Source organism: Stegostoma tigrinum, chromosome 6 (assembly GCF_030684315.1).
Source record: "Stegostoma tigrinum isolate sSteTig4 chromosome 6, sSteTig4.hap1, whole genome shotgun sequence".
NCBI classification, from domain to species: Eukaryota; Metazoa; Chordata; class Chondrichthyes; order Orectolobiformes; family Stegostomatidae; genus Stegostoma; species Stegostoma tigrinum.
Genome location: NC_081359.1, coordinates 53,553,168 through 53,570,738, shown reverse-complemented (window position 1 = coordinate 53,570,738; position 17,571 = coordinate 53,553,168).

The window sequence follows — 17,571 nt, the reverse complement described above, 5'->3', positions numbered from 1 at the left end:
TTTGGGCCAAATTCCAGCAAATTGGACAAGATCAGAATAGGACATCTGGTTGGCATGGATGAGTTGGACGAAGGGTTTGTTTCTCTAGTGTGTAACTCTAGCACTCTACAACTCTATGGTAACTATCAACTTGTGAGTGTAAGATGTAAGAATAAAGAGTTTGAGTGTTTTCAGCCAAAACATAGCAAGGAGATAACATTTCCCAGATTTCCACCATATGATGGTGTGTCAGTATCCAACCAAGGTGGTTCATTCCATGTACCATTAAGAAAAATGAGTACACTGGGTGCAATAACTCCACAGAAGCTGGTATCCCCCATCACTAAGTGACCCTTTATTTCCACATGCATAGTGCTTGACACTGATATGACTTCCTCAGGGCCAGCTCTCAGACTGAACAGAACCTCTGACACTCCTGCTTATATTTGTCAGCGAAGGATCCCTGATTGGACCAGACTAACAGCCCCAATGAGGGAACTCATATTCTATGAGTTCACATCTGGCTGACCTTGTTATAATCACTACAGTGGGCATTTCAAAGGATTTGGATGCTGATAATTTTCTGGCTGTAGCAATAAAGACATATGCATTATATCCATCCACTTTGGTCAAACTATGCCAGTATTACGATGACAAAACATTTGTCTCAGAACATGAAGTGTTAATCATGTATGCCTTATCCATAAAAACAGGATAAATATTAAATGCCAGTTATCGCCTCTCAACCTTTTCCCAATTGTCAGTAAAGTGATGGAAGCAGTCATCAATAATGTCATCAAAAGTCATAAATGAAACTGATCACGTTTAGTTCAAGTTTCACCAGAATCATTTAGCCCTCTCATCTCTGCTCTGATTATTACGTGGTCCACAATTTCAAACTAGGTGGAAGGATGACTTTGATGAAGCAGAAGTGCACAACATGCCCACTCCTGCACAGTTGCCTAGTCCTTCCATGATCAAGGAACAGTCGGTAAATTAGTGCCAACTGTTGGGAGTGCCAACAAATTTTGGCAGTAACACAGCAGAAATTCACCAAGAACAGGTATCTTTTTTTTAAAGCAGCAGCACAGGACAATGGAGAGGCTACATCAGTAATGCATCATGCCCAGTGGCTGTCATTAAATATCTGCTACAGACAGAGGGCCTATCACCATTCTTGCTAATCCCAGTTTTCCTGAGGCACTCACCATGACTGTTGAGTGTACATTCAGATATTACAGTGCTGACTGGCAAATGGTAATATAACTCCATATCTGAAACATGATAAATGTGTAAATATGGATGATGACAGTTTCATGAAGATTCCTTGCATAGCTTTTATTCCTTGCATTTTAGTTGGAATGATACCCATCTAGAGGGACATTGAAAAGAAAATCAAAAATTCTAAAATGGTGGACAGAGAGAAGCGTGGATCTTGCAAATGCTCCTTAAATTGAGACTTATTACTAGATTATCTTCTAGATTTCTTACAGTTATTACATTTCAGTAGTATAAGATTTTAATATTGATTCATTTTTGGTGTTTATATACGTAAAAGCAACATTCAGATAAGGGCATGAATAAGAAACGTTTGGAGGGATATGGCCCAAGGCAGGTGGGATGATTTTAGTTTGGGATTATGGTCAGTATGGACTGGTTGGACTGAAGGGTCTGTTTCCATCCTATATGACTCTATTAAAAAGAAGGGCCACAAGGAGTTAGAGAGTATAACAGGAATAAAATGAGAAAAGAAACAATGGCCAACAAACAGTAGGATGGAAATGGGAACTGACAGATTTGGTTGAGTCTCAGCTGGGTGGAAATGGCAAATGGATCAAGCTAATAAGCAAATGCATTAGAATGAAGCAGGCAGCATCTGGAAACAGTGATAAGGCCATTGCTAATTCGACACCTACTGGTTAAAATGCACAGCTGAGACAAAGGGCAGAATAGTCAGGACTGGCCTAGGTCTTTTAGAGAGTCATGTAAGGGAAATTAATTCAGTGAAGAAAAATTTCTGTTTCCTGACTGTGGGATAAACTTTTGACATTGTAACACTTGCCTAGATTTATGAACTCAATGTTACATGGTTCTGTTTCACCCTTAAAGGGGCATAGATTTCTGACACTGACGTCTATCATAAAAAAGACATGGCTCTAGTTGGTAGAAGAGATGAATGGCAGGATTATGACCTATTCTAAGAGATTATGGGCCTAATGTGAAAAAGCGAGTTTTTGACTATACTCACCCAGTTCCTGTCCAATTTTCTCTTGTCAGTCTTACTCTATTCATTCTGCTTCTCAGCACAACAGCATAGTCATCATGACCAATCAGACTGAGGCTACATGTATTGCTTTAGGCTTACTGCCTTAGGATGTCGAATTCCCAGTTTCCTCCCACTATTAGCAGTGACCACAATTCTCAACATTTTTCCTGTAATTTAACTCAATAACAATCATTTTCACAATATATCCTTAAATATCATGAGCAAAGGGATGCCTCTCATTCTCCATATGCATGTGAGTGATCCAACTTCATCACTTGCACTGCACCCATCAATGAAAGTGAATCATTGATTTGTTTCACCACCCTTGGAGGAGAAGAGAGTGGAGCATCATGGAGGGGCAGAGTGTGGAATACTGGAGAAATTTGTAGAAATTTGGCCAATAGAGGAAGACGTTCAGGAAATCGTTGGGAAATCAAATTGCAATATCCCTAAATGGCGATGCTGGCAGTTGAGCAGAAAGGAGTGATAATATTCACATTTCATGTATACATCTCATAAAAAGCATGATTGCTTGTGTGAGTGAAATAATGGTTCAGTGGAAAAGATTATATGGTTGACATTGATTTAAGTACCATTAAAGCTTCCCGTGAATCATGGGGAGTAAATGTTTATGTGGCTTTATTTATTGGTCCCCATCTTCTCAAAGAATATCATTCTCTTCAACTGACAAGTAGTCATGAGTGCCTCCTTTATTCATCTATTCCACATGCATATGGCTTCTTCATTACCTTATAAGTTATATATCAACAATGATTATAAAATCCCTTGCTCCTTCTCTATCTCACAGTATTTTCCAATTAATTATGTATTCCTTTACTTCATTTGACCTCCCAAATGCATTATCTCACAGCTGGATGTGCATTCCATTTGCCACTATTCTGTCCACTAGCCCAGAAGATTGTTATCTTCCTGATGTCTACAGCTATGCTACTCTAATAAACATGTGGCCAATGTTAGTGTCTTCTGCAAACATGTTCATCATACCTTTTACATTTACATCTAAATCATTATTGTAAACCACGAAAGCAGAGGACTCGCACTCAGATGTGCAGAACAGTTGCTAACAAATACCCTTTGTTTCTGGCCTCCTTGTGAATTTTGAAACCCGTTTGTTACACTTCCCCAGACCCCATAGGCTTTATTTTTTAATTAGTCTCCCATGTGGGACCTTATGATAGGCCTTACAAATAATCCAATTGTCACTTGGAAGAATATGGGTTAATAAATGACAACAACATGGAGGTTCTTAGTAATCTAGCCTGACACACTTGATTGAATTCTTCAAAGATTCAACGAATGAGGGGGGACAGTTGACATTTTATAATGACTTTCAGAATGTTCTTAATAAAGCATTATAAAAGTTCTCAAAATTGAAACCCATTGGATTAAAGGGACTATGGTTACTTGGATAAAGAATTGGCTTCAACAAAGTGATTAATATTATTTATCCATTGAATAGAGGTGTACAGTGGTGTCACTTGCCAGCTAGTATAATGACTACTCTTAGGGATATTTATTAACAACATCAATTTGGGCATAGAACCTCAATTTCAAAGTTTACAATTGACCCAGAGAATTGGGAATGTAGTATAGGAAGATAATAACAGGTTTCAGGAAGACAAAAACAGATTAGTGAAACAGCCAAATGAATGAGAAGTGTGAGGTAATACATAAGGAAGAAGGCAATAAGGTCAGGCAGTGTAACTTAATTAGTGCCATTTTAAAATGATAAAGAGACCTGAAAATTCACAATAAGAAACAATTCCAAAGTGGCAAGGCAATTGTTAAGACTATTAAAGCATAAAGGATGGTTGTTTCATTAGTAGAGGCACAGAATTCAAAAGCACAGAACATTCGTAAATTACCAAACTGCAGTAGTATCCAATTCCAGGCACTATACTTTCGGAAGGATGTCTAAGTTTTGGACAGGGTGCAGAAGAGATTAATCAGAATGTTACCAAAGATAACAGCCATCAGTTAAATACAGATGAAGTAACTCAAGATGCCAGTATTCCATCACTGAGTCACCCTTTATTTACACATGAACGCCCTTTGATTTTTGTACTGCCTCATTCAGAGTCATGTACCAGAGTGTCAGTATCAGTGACACTCACCCTTTTCATATGTCAGTCTGGGCTCCTTGATTGGACAGATTAACAGAACCAACCAAGGAACTCAAATTCTATGAGGTCCAGTTCACTGACCTCATTACAATCATATACTGAGATTAGAGATGCTAAGTTTGTTATCTTTTGACCAGAGGATGTTAAGGATATATCTAATGGAGATGTTCAAAATTGTCAGTATTTTGAGAAATGAGTAAACTGTATTCACTGGCAGAGGGGTTAGGAACTAAAGATCACATATAAGGCAAAAAAAATCATCAGGGACATTTTGTAACACAGGGATGCAGGTGAATAGGACTAATTTGACAGCCCTATTAACAATATTTTCTTAATCTGTCTGAAAGAACTCGACTGAGGAAGATATCCTGTCACTAAACAACCCTTTGTTTACATGTGGAGGTCTTTGCCGCTGATCCAGGTTATTCTGAGCCAGCTCTCAGAATGAATAGAACTGTTGATACTCCTGTTTATATTTGTCAACCAGTCCTCCCTGATTGGACCAGTTTAACAAGCCTCAATCAGGGAACTCATATTCAATAAAGTCCACCTTGCTGACCTTGTTACAGTCCCTGTGATGGCAAATCACCTTTGTCCTGCTCCACCCACACATCAACGAATTCCGGTCACGCTTGGATATTGAGCAGTTTTTCCACTGCCTCTGCCTCCACGCCTACTTCTTTAACTGTGAGCCTAACTCCCCCCCGCTACTGACCCCTTCTCCTGCCTCCAACACGCCCCCTCCTCCTAGACACCACCCCAAGGCCTCCTACCCTCCCTTGACTTCTTCATCTTCGACTGCCTTTGTGACATCAATCACCTGAACCTCTCCACCCATGTCACCCACTCCAACCTCTCCCCCGCAGAACATGCAGCCCTCTGCTCCAATCCCAACCTCACCATAAAACCCACAAACAAGGTAGGTGCAGTTGTAGTATGGCGCAATGACCTCTACATCGCCGAGGCCAGATGTCAACTCTCCGACACCTCCTCCTACCGCCCCCTTGATCATGACCCCACCCCCAAACACCAAAACATCATAGCGAGTTTTGAGAAGATTTGTAGCTCTGGATGTGAGTTTGCTCGCTGAGCTGCAAGGTTAGTTTTCAGATGTTTTGTCACCATTCTAGGTAACATCATCAGTGAGCCTCCAACGAAGCGCTGGTGTTATGTCCCGCGTTCTATTTATATGTTTAGGTTTCCTTGGGTTGGTGATGTCATTTCCTGTTCTTTTTCTCAGAGGATACCTTGCAAGAACTGTGACAAACACTACATTGGACAAACAGGCAGAAAGCTAGCCAACAGGATACATGAACATCAACTAGCCACAAAACGACATGACCCACTTTCACTCGTATCCTTACATACAGATGAGGAAGGACACCACTTTGATTGGGACAACACATCCATCCTAGGACAAGCCAAACAGAGACACGCATGAGAATTCGAGATGCATGGCATTCCAACTGGAATTCCATCAACAAACACATTGATTTGGAGCCAATCTACCATCCTCTTGAGGACCGAGAGGAGGAGAGTGCTGACTTGGAGGTGAAAGGAGGACGTCGGATTGGCTGTGCACCCTTGTGACCAGTGGATCTTAATGCTGGCTTCGGCCTAACGCTGGTTCAGGGGAGCAGCCAACCTGCAACGATGGCTGCAGCAAGTGCTCGTGCCCCAGGTCAGGGGGTCCGGAACACCATCCGTGTTTCTGTAAAGAAGGTGGATGAAGGTGCACCTGTGGACCGCACCTTCTTCGTGAAGAGGGTCCTGTTGGACTGTTGTGGGTTCGCTGCTGCGGACATTTACTGCCTGCAGGATTTCCCCGGAGGAGGTTTTTACGACGTGACCTTCAGGAGTGCCAAGCTTTACGAGCGCTTCCTGGAGGTTTTCAAGGAGAAAGGAGGTGAGGGCCCCCTCTCTGTATTGACCGCTGTCCCACTGTTTGTGATGCCAGTGCAGAGGAGCCGTATGGTGACTGTACATACGTACAACCCACATGTGCCAGCAGTTGATGTCCTGACCTTCCTCAGAAGGTACGTGAAGGTGGAAGGGGACCTAACTGACATCATGGACACCTTTGGCATCTGGACAAGTAAGAGGCAGGTCAAGGTGACGCTGAGGATGGGCGCAGACAGGAATGTCGTACACCGTCCAGCTTCGCGCTCGGCGGGAGCAGGGGCTACCTGACCTATGCAGGGCAACCTAAAGTCTGCCATGCCTGTGGTAGGTCAGGTCACGTGGCGGCCGACTGCAAAGCCACCATCTGCAGGAACTGCAGGGAGGAGGGACACCTTGCAAAGGATTGCCCACAAGAGAAAAGCTACAACCTTTGCGGGGAAGCGGGCCACCTCTATAGGGCATGCCCGCGGCGGGGGACCACCTACGCCCAGGTCGCCGGTAGGGGCAATGCGGGGCCAGCCACCCCGGAGGAGAGGAAGGCACCAGGGCCCAGCAAGGACCCCACTAATGTGCAGGAGGGCCAGGCCGTGCAGGAGGGCCCAGCCCCACAGGATGGGCCCAAGGCCAGCAAAGCACCCCTGCGGGCTCCGATCCCCCCCGACAACCCGGAGTCGATGGACCTACCTGGTCCATCCGTCAGGTCCACCTGACCTACCACAGGCGACAGGCGACCCAGGGGAGTGGACAACAGTCCGGAAAGCGAGGAGGAAGGTGCGTCGACAGGCCCAGGAACCGCAACCATCAGGCGGGAAGAGGCAGCTACAGGGGGGCTATAAGAGCTCCTCTGACGAGGGGGATTCGGAGATAGCCCACCCGAAGCAGAAGTTGAAGATCTCGAGGGAGAAGGAAGGCAGCAGCCCGCTTCCAGGTGACGGGAGGCATCCTGAGGCTCCCTCCGACACCCAGTCAAGTGCCGCTGGAGCACTAGAGGGCCCCCCGGAACTTCCAGGCGGGAAGGAGGAAACAGCGCGTCCCCAGCCTGACCCGGAGCCGGACCCTCCTGCCTCCGCACCCCTGACGGGGGGATGCCACCCGGAAGGCAGCACGTATGGTTTCCTGAGCCCGGAGAGGGTCCAGCAGTTAGCCCGGGCAATGGGCATGAAGGGACAGATAGAGGGGCTGGGCCTTGGACTTGGGGAGGGTACTGCGGTCACTGCCCACAATGGGGGTACGAGTTGCGAGCATTAATGTGCACAGCTTCAAGTCAACCACGAGATGTGTGTCCGCGTTGGCCTACCTGACCACCATCGAGGCGGCCCTCCTGTTTCTGCAGGAGTGCGGGATACCGCACCTCGGCAGGTACAGGAAATGGTCCGGCGCCTGGACCTGTGGGCCTTCAATCTGGTCGGGGAGTAGCGACTGTCCTCCTCGGGCCTGGCTATTCTGCTGCGGGGGCGCAACTTCACCATCTCTCAAGTTCGGAGGTGGTGGGGGGGGGCGCCTCCTAGTGGCTGACATCACCTATAGGAATGCTCCCCTGAGGCTGATCAACGTGTACGCCCCAGCGGTACGGAGTGAGCAGTTGGCCGTCCTGCAGCGGCTTCCACCCCTGCTGGCTATGTCCAGGCTGGTCATCCTAGGAGGGGACTTCAACTGCATCATTGATGCAGATGGAAGATCCGGCGTGGGGACAGCGGGTGGGGGGAGTCAACTGGACGTCACGTCCAGATTCCTGATGGGCACGGTGAAGGACGCCAAGCTGCTCGACGTCTTCAGCACCCCTGCAGACGGAGCGCAGCAGAGGTACACCTGGTCGTGGCCAGACAGGTCTATCTGCTTAAGGATAGACTTCCTGTTTGTGTCACAGACGTTTTCGGTCAGGTCCACCGGCGTCGAGCCGGTGTTCTTCTGTGACCACTGCCTCCTGCTGGCCGACTGTCACTTACAGGACAACCAGCCGGCCGGCAAGGGGATGTGGAAGCTCAACACGACTCTGTTGACCCCAGAGAATGTCGAGGAGCTTAAGAGGGAGTACGCCGGTTGGAGAACCGTGAAACCCCTCTTTGAGTCTCCAGGCGACTGGTGGGAGATGGTGAAGGAGAACATCAAGAGGTTCTTTGTCCTCAAGGGTGTTCAGAAGGCAAGAGAGAGGCGGGGAAAGCTGTCGCGACTCCAGAAAAGGGTGCAGAACCTGCTCCTTCTGCAGTTGATGGGGGTCGATGTCACGGAGGACCTCCACGAGGTGAGGGGCCAGCAAGCCTCGCTCTTTGCCGCGGAGGCCTCCCGGATAATCTTCCAGTCCAGGGTCCGCTCCGTGGAGCAGGATGAGACGTGCTCGCGTTTCTTCTTTCAGAAGATGCACAAAGAGAGCTCTGTGCTTAGCCGGCTGAAGGAGGACGACGGCTCGGTGACGTCGTCTCGGCCCGACATTTTGAGGACCAGCAGATCCTTCTATGCCGGACTGTATGACACGAAGCCCACGGACAGCACGGCCTCCGAGTCGTTCCTGTTGTCTATCACGGAGGTCTTAGACGACGGCACGAGGGAGTGGCTGGACCGGCCGATATCCCTGGACGAGCTGACCAGAGCCCTCAAGTCCTCGGAGAGGAATAGGACTCCCGGAAGCGACGGCTTACCGGTCGAGCTGTATTCCGCTCTGTGGGGCCTGGTCGGCCAGGACCTGCTGGAGGTGTACGATAGTGCGCTTCGGGCAGGGGAAATGTGCAAGTCCATGAGGAAGGGCATCATCACCCTCATTTACAAGAGGAAGGGGGAGAGGGAAGAAATTAAGAATTGGCGTCCCATTTCACTTTTGAACGTGGACTACAAAATCCTGGCCAAGGTCATAGCCAACCCGGTCAGGTCTGTCCTGGAGTCAGTGATTCACCCTGACCAAACCTGTGCTGTGCCGGGCAGCAAGATCGCTGAGAGCCTCGCGCTCATCAGGGATGCGATCGCCTATGTACAGGACAGGCGGGTGGACACCTGCCTCATCAGCCTGGACCAGGAGAAGGCCTTCGACAGGGTCTCTCATGCATACATGAGGGACATCCTCTCCAAATTGGGGTTCAGGGAGGGCATCCGCAATTGGATCCGGCTGCTCTACACCAACATCGTTAGTGCAGTCTCGATCAACGGGTGGGAATCAGACAGTTTTCCTGTTAGATCTGGAGTCAGGCAGGGCTGCCCGCTCTCTCCTGCCTTGTTCGTGTGCTGTGTGGAGCCCTTCGCCACCTCCATCAGGAAGGACGTGAGCCTGAAGGGCGTGACTATCCCAGGCAGCGGAGGCCTTCAGGTCAAGACCTCCCTGTACATGGACGATGTCGCCGTCTTCTGCACCGATCGTCGGTCGGTGAGTAGACTATTGGACATCTGCGGCCAGTTTGAACTGGCCTCGGGTGCCAAAGTCAATAGGGGTAAGAGCGAGGTCATGTTCTTCGGGAACTGGGATGACTGCTCCTTCATCCCCTTCACCGTCAGGACAGACTACCTGAAGGTGCTGGGTGTTTGGTTTGGTGGAGCTGGGGCGTGCACTAAGACTTGGGAGGAGCGTATCACCAGATTGAAGCAGAAGCTGGGCAGGTGGACGCTCCGGTCCCTCTCCATCGCTGGTAAGAACCTGGTTGTCAGGTGCGAGGGGCTTTCGGTACTGTTGTATGTGGCACAGGCCTGGCCTATTCCCTGGACCTGCGCCGCTGCAGTCACCAGGGCCATCTTCCACTTCATTTGGGGGTCGAGGATGGACCGGGTCCGCAGGGACACCATGTACAAAGACCTGGGAAATGGGGGAAAGGGCGTACCGAACGCCACCCTCGCCCTGACGGCTATCTTTGTGTGCGGCTGCATCAAGCTGTGCGTAGATCCTCAGTACGCAAACACCAAGTGTCACTACTTACTGAGGTTCTACCTGTCCCCGGTGTTGCGAAAGATGGGCCTGGCCTCTTTGCTGCGGAACGCTCCGAGTAGTTGGACCGTTCCATACCACCTGTCCTTCGTGGAGAAATTTTTGAAAAGAAACACCTTTGACCACAAGGCCGTCAGGCAGTGGTCAGCACGTAGTATCCTCGGGACCCTTCGGGAAAAGGAGAGGGTGGATCCCGTCGTGTGGTTGCCCACGCAGACTGCCAAAGTTGTTTGGCAGAATGCCTCATCGCCAGAACTTTCAAACAAGCACAAGGACATTGCTTGGCTGGCGGTGAGAGGGGCTCTGCCAGTGAGATCCTTTATGCATGCCCGGAATCTCTGCACCACCGCACGCTGCCCTCGAGTTGGCTGCGGGGGGGACGAGACTGTCGATCACCTCCTTCCGGAGTGTGCCTATGCGCAGGAGGTCTGGAGGGGGATGCAGTGGTATTTGTCGAGGTTCGTCCCGAGCAGCTCCGTGACGTGGGACTCCGTGCTCTACAGGCTGTTTCCGGGGACGCACACCGAGACCAACGCCCGGAGGACCATCAATGCGGTGAAAGACGCTCTTTGGTCTGCCCACAACTTGCTGGTCTGCCAGCTGAAAGAACTGACCCTGACCGAGTGTTGCAGACTGGCGCACTCCAAGGTCCAGGACTACGTGCTGAGGGACGTGCTAAAGCTTGGGGCAGCCGCCGCCAAGGCGCGGTGGGGAAAGACCACCATATGAAACCCCTCGTCCAGAATAGAAAAAAGAACCCTATCTGGTAACTGGGCCCAGCTGGCGCCTTCCCCAACTGGTCAGGGGGGCCAACGGGGACTGTGCGGGGTGACGACTGCCGGGGTGTTTTCTTTGCATTTTTTTTTCCTTCTTTGTTTTTTTCCTTTAGTTGGTGTATGTACCCCCTGGCTAACCCGGAGCGGCTTGCATGACTGGGTAGGTGTGTAAATATGGTTTTTTTTGTACATCTTACAAATAAAGTATATTTTTTCAAATTTAAAAAAAGGTGACGAAACGTTTGAAAACTAACCTTCCAGCTCAGCGAGCAAACTCACATCCAGAACCAAAACATCATCTCCCATACCATCCACAACCTCATCACCTCAGGTGACCTCCAACCCACAGCCTCCAACCTCATCGTTCCCCAACAATGCACCACCCGCTTCTATCTCCTTCCCAAAATCCGCAAACCTGACTGCCCTGGTCGACCCATTGTCTCCAATTGCTCCTGCCCCACCGAACTTATCTCCACTGATCTGGATTCCATTTTCTGCCCCTCAGTCCAGGAACTCCCTATCTACATCCATGATACAACCCACACCCTCCACCTCCTCCAGAACTTCCAATTCCCTCATCCCCAACACCTCATCTTTACCATGGACAACCAGTCCCTATACACCTGCATTCCCATACAGATGGCCTAAAGGCCCTCCACTTCTTTCTGTCCCGCAGGCCTGACCAGTCCCCCTCCATTGACACCCTCATCCGCTTAGCTGAACTCGTCCTCACTGTCAACAACTTCTCTTTCTATTCCTCCCACTTCGTACAGACAAAGGGGGTGGCCATGGGTACCCGCATGGGCCCAAGCTATGCCTGCCTCTTTGTAGGTTACATGAAACAATCCCTCTTCCGTACCTACACTGGTCCTAAACCCCACCTCTTCCTCCATTACATTGATAACTGTATCAGCGCTGCCTTGTGCTCCCACAAGGACCTCGAACAGTTCATCCACTTCACCAATACCTTCTACTCCAACCTTAGGTTCACCTGGACCATCTCTCATACCTCCCTCTCCTTCCTGGACCTCTCTGTCTCCATCTCCAGCAACCAACTAGAAACCGATATACATTTCAAGCCCACTGACACCCACAGCTACCTAGAATGCACATCCGCCCACCCACCTTCCTGCAAAACTGCCACCCCCTATTCCCAATTCCTTTGCCTCCGTCACATCTGCTCCCAGGATGAGGCATTCCACTCTGGTACATCTCAGATGTCCTTGTTTTTAAAATTAGATTAGATTCCCCACAGTGTGGAAACAGGCCCTTCAGCCCAACAAGTTCACACTGCCCCTTGAAGCATCCCAATCAGACCCATCCCCCTATAACCCACACACGCCTGAACACTACGGGCAATTTAGCATGGTCAATCCACCTAACTTGCACTTCTTTGGACTGTGGGAGGAAACCAGAGCACCCGGAGGAAACCCACGCAGACACGAGGAGAATGTGCAAACTCCACACAGACAGTCGCCCGACGTGGGAATTGAACCCGGGTCCCTGGCGCTGTGAGGCTGCAGTGCTAACCACTGAGCCACCACTCTGCAGTGGTCGAGAACACCCTTGACGGTGGTCCCACATTTCCCGCAACTCATCCCTCACACCCCATCCCCGCAGTAAAAACCAAAACAGAATCCCCCTCATCCTCACATACCACCCCACCAACCTCTAGATCCAATGCATCATCCTCCGACACTTCTGCCATCTGCAATCCGACCCCACCACCAAAAACACTTTTCCCTCCCCACCCTTATCTGCCTTCTGGAGGGACCATTCTTTCCGTGATTCCCTTGTCTGTTCCATACTCCCCTCCAGCCCCACTACACCTGGCACTTTTCCCTACAATTGCAGGAAGTGCTACACCTGCCCCTACACATCCCCCCTCACCCCCATCCCAGGCCCCAAGAAGACTTTCCACATCAAGCAGAGGTTCACATGCACATCTGCTAATGTGGTATACAGTATCCACTGTACCCGTTGTGGCCTTCTCTACATCGGGGAAACCAAGCAGAGGCTTTGGGACCGCTTTGCAGAACACCTACACTTGGTTTGCACTAAACAACTGCACCTCCCAGTTGCGAACCATTTCAACTACCACTCCCATTCCTCAGATAACATGTCCATCCTGGGTGTCCTGCAGTGCGATACCACCCGAAGGTTGCAGGAACAGCAACTCATATTCCACTTGGGAACCCTGCATCCCAATGGTATCAATGTGGATTTCACAAGCTTCAAAATCTTCCCTCCCCTTACCGTATCTCAAAACCAGCCGAGCTTGTCCCCGCCTCCCTAACCTGTTCTTCCTCTCACCTATCCCCTCCTCCCACCTCAAGCCGCACACTCATTTCCTACAAACTAACCTCATCCCACGTCCTTGACGTGTCCGTCCTTCCTGGACTGACCGATCTCCTCCCTACCTCTCCACCTACACTCATCTTTACTGGCTCCATCCCTGCCTCTTTAACTTGTCTGTCTCCTCTCCACCTATCTTTTCCTCTATCCACCTTCAATCCGCCTCCCCCTCTCTCCCTATTTATTTCAGAACCGCCTTCCTCTCTCCCATTTCTGAAGAAGGGTCTAGGCCTGAAACATCAACTTTCCTGCTCCTATGATGCTGCTTGGCCTGCTGTGTTCATTCAGCTCTACAATTTGTTATCTCATGATGGCTGGTAGCTTCTTTTAGTACTGTATGACTCTATATCAAGGGTAACTTGGCTGAAAGATCTGCCAACAATGTAAATCATGGTGAGAAGTGGACACCTTACATAGTATCCGAAGTTCAAATGAGTAAATAGACATGGAATTTATGGTTTTAGGAAGCTTTTGATGCTTGGTCCCACACAGCTGTGGAGTGATTTGTAGCTGAGCACAAGGATTTTGAAGTTAGCACATTGAAAAATAGGAAACCAGGAGAGAGCAGTGCAATGCGATGGCTGAGTGGTATTATCACTGGACTGTTAATCCAGAGACCCAGATAATGTTCTGGGGATAATAAAGTGTGAAGCTGGATGAACACAGCAGGCCAAGCAGCATCTCCTGAGATGCTGCTTGGCCTGCTGTGTTCATCCAGCTTCACACTTTATTATCTTGGATTCTCCAGCATCTGCAGCTCTCATTATCTCTAATGTTCTGGGGACCCTGGTTTGAATTCCAATATGGCAATTGTAGAATTTGAATTCAATAAAAATATCTGGAATTAACAGTCTAATGACAACCATGAATCCATTGTTGATTCTCAGAAAAATCCATCTGTTTCACTAGTGTCCTTTCAGGAAGGAAACTGCCATCCTTACCTGGTCTGGCCTACATGTGACTCCAGACCCACAGCAATGTAGATGACTCTGAACTGCCCTCTGAGAAATTAGGGATGGGCAATAAATGCTGCCTAGCCAGCAACCCTCTCATCCAGTTAATGAATGAAAAAAATGGAATTAGAGAGCAGGATTAGGTCGTTTGGCTTCTCTAGTCTGTGTTGGCCACTTATTTGCTCATGGTTGATTTGTATATGAGCTTAATTTACCCTTCTTTGTTCTGTGCCCCTTGATTACATCATGTAATAAAAAATCTTCCAAGAAAAGTTCAACCTATTTTTTGGAGGGAAATGGGTTTCAGACTCCCACTGCATCTTGTGTTTCCTGATATGTTGAAGTCTATCTCCAAATACGTAATGTCAAATATACATTGACAAAGTCTTGGCAAGTTTATGATTTTTCTTTCCACTTACAAAATGTGGCAAAATTGACCATTTTATTTAGTTCCCATGGCCATTGCATGATTCTAGTTTATGAATTAGGCCATTAACTTCATACAATAGTCTTGCATTGTCAGAGATATTTTTCAAACAAAACATAAAAACAAGTGCCTATCATCCAGTACAGGTTCACATAAAACAAAACCCATATTATTGTTTGGAGAAGAACATAAAGTTCTTCCAGTGTCCCAGCCAATATTCTCTCTCAATCATAAACACCAAAACTGCTCATTATTTGTGATATCTGATGGTGCATTTGCTTGCTTGCCATGTTTACCTTATCATCAGTGGTGAAAGTAGTAAATGTTGCCCATAACGTGCCCTCGGGGAACTAGTTATGTAAATGCCAGGTTCTATTTTGCAATTTTCTCTTTGAGCTAGATGAAATAAAGGTTATTGGATTTCCTTCATTACATGATCATGAATCTCAATACGTAATAGGCCATGAAAGACTTTAGTATGTCCTGAGGTCATAATAGGCTCTATAATAATGCAATTCTTTTTTGAATAGAACTAGAATTAGATTTTAGAATTAGAATTAGATTTTATTGTCATGTGTACTCAAATACAGGGATACAGGAGTACCATGAAAAGTTTACAATGGCTCCACCTCAGGTACAAGGTACCTAGGTTCAAAACCTTCGGTAAAAGGTAGAAAAATAAATAAATAAACAAGAAGTTCAATATTACAGTTCTTACCAGTATAAACTAGTAAATAAGTAACAAAGTTATAAGCTCCAACTTGCACTCCTTCATGAGCTAAGGGCCTGCAGCTGTTCCACTCTGGGCTATCCCAGCGAGGGCTCAATCTCTCCTGCATGGCATTCTACCTCCTCGCTGTGCTGGGCTTGATCTCTCCCCCATGCTAGGTTTGATCTCTCGATCCCCACGCCTCCGCACTGCTACCTTGCCACCAACTGTCATCCACTCTCTCCCATACTGGGCTCGGTCTCTTGAAGGATCTAATGTTAGTCAAAGCTTTAGTATTGCACATTAATTTAACTCCTGATCAATTTCATAGTACTGGTACGAATGCAAAAAACTGGGAATGCTGGAAATCTGAAACAAAAGCAGGAAATGTTGAATTCAGCATCAGTAGTGAGAGAATGTGGGGAATATGAATGACCAGGGCAAGTGGATAAGGAGTGAGGTAGAGTGAAAATTTGCAATTTTTATTGGGATAGCTCAACCAACTTCCAACATGCCCATTTCCTGTTTTAATAGTCGGGTATTTGAATGCTAGGGAGAAATCTACATACTGAAGTTCAGGATTTAACAATTGAATGTGGTCCACAAGGGGACATACTAGTGAAATGAATGTATTTAAGTGGCATTAATGAGTTCTTTTAAAATTGCTTCTCAGCTGGCTGCAAAGTAAAGTTGAGCAGCTTAGCTTCCTAGGGCTTTGGAAAGATATAAGCTTGAGCTTGTGCTGCAGTTCAGGTGTATATTTAAATTTGTTGTCGTCCAACGTGCATTGCAGCTGGTGTCATAGTTCCCTCTGGAAATTGTTTGGCTGTGAATGTTTGCTTGGAAACGACCTATGTCAGTGTGAGGAATTTCAATTGACAAATTCAGGGTGGGAAGTATTTTGGATACATCTGACAGCATATTACAAGAGAATGACCATCTCCATGGTCACGGTCACGGTCACAAGACCATTAAAGTCCTGCTACAACATTACAGGGCATTACTGAGATCAAAACTGGTGCGTTGCATCCAGTTTCAGGACCCCCTTTTAAAGCAGCATCATGAATGTGCAGTTATTATATTACTTTTCTCATGAAGAAAGCTAATTGATTTTTAAAATAGCCACAAAGAGCCTTACTAAATGACTCCCAGAATCCAAATGATTTCTCTTCTGGATTGACCTGCAGCCAAAAGTAAACAATAGGACTGTGTTAGCTTAAGAGTTTTTCACAAAAGGTTATTAAATAATTCAAGAATTCCAGGATGGTCCACTGAAATGATGAAGGGTGTGAAGAATCAAATGCTTCTGCAGCGTAAACAAAAGATGGGAAGAAATTCTAGATAACAAAGTGTGAAGCTGGATGAACACAGCAAGCCAAGCAGCATCTTAGGAGCAGGAAAGCTGATATTTCGGGCCTAGACCCTTCATCAGAAATGGGGGAGGGAAAGAAGGTTCTGAAATAAATAGGGAGAGAGGGGGAGGCGAATCGAAGATGGATAGAGGAGAAGATAGGTGGAGAGGAGACAGACAAGTTAAAGAGGCGGGGATGGAGCCAGTAAAGGTGAGTGTAGGTGGAGAGGTAGGGAGGAGATCGGTTAGTCCAGGGAGGACGGACACATCAAGGAGGTGGGATGAGGTTAGTCGGTAGGAAATGGGTGTGTGGCTTGAGGTGGGAGGAGGCGATAGGTGAGAGGAAGAACAGGTTAGGGAGGCGGGGACGAGCTCGGCTGGTTTTGGGATGTGGTGGGGGAAGGGCAGATTTTGATGCTTGTGAAATCCACATTGATACCATTGGGCTGCAGGATTCCCAAGCGGAATGTGAATTGCTGTTCCTGCAACCTTCGGGTGGTACCGTTGTGGCACTGCAGGAGGCCCAGGATGGACATGTCATCTGAGGAATGGGAGGCGGCGTTGAAATGGTTTGCGACTGGGAGGTGCAGCTGTTCATTGCGAACCGAGCCTAGGTGTTCTGGGAAGTGGTCCCCAAGCCTCCGCTTGGTTTCCCCGATGTACAGGAGGCCACAGTGGGTACAACGGATGTAGTATACCACATTAGCAGATGTGCAAGTGAACCTCTGCTTGATGTGGAAAATCTTCTTGGGGCCTGGGATGGGGGTGAGGGAGGAGGTGAAGGGGCAGGTGTAGCACTTCCTGC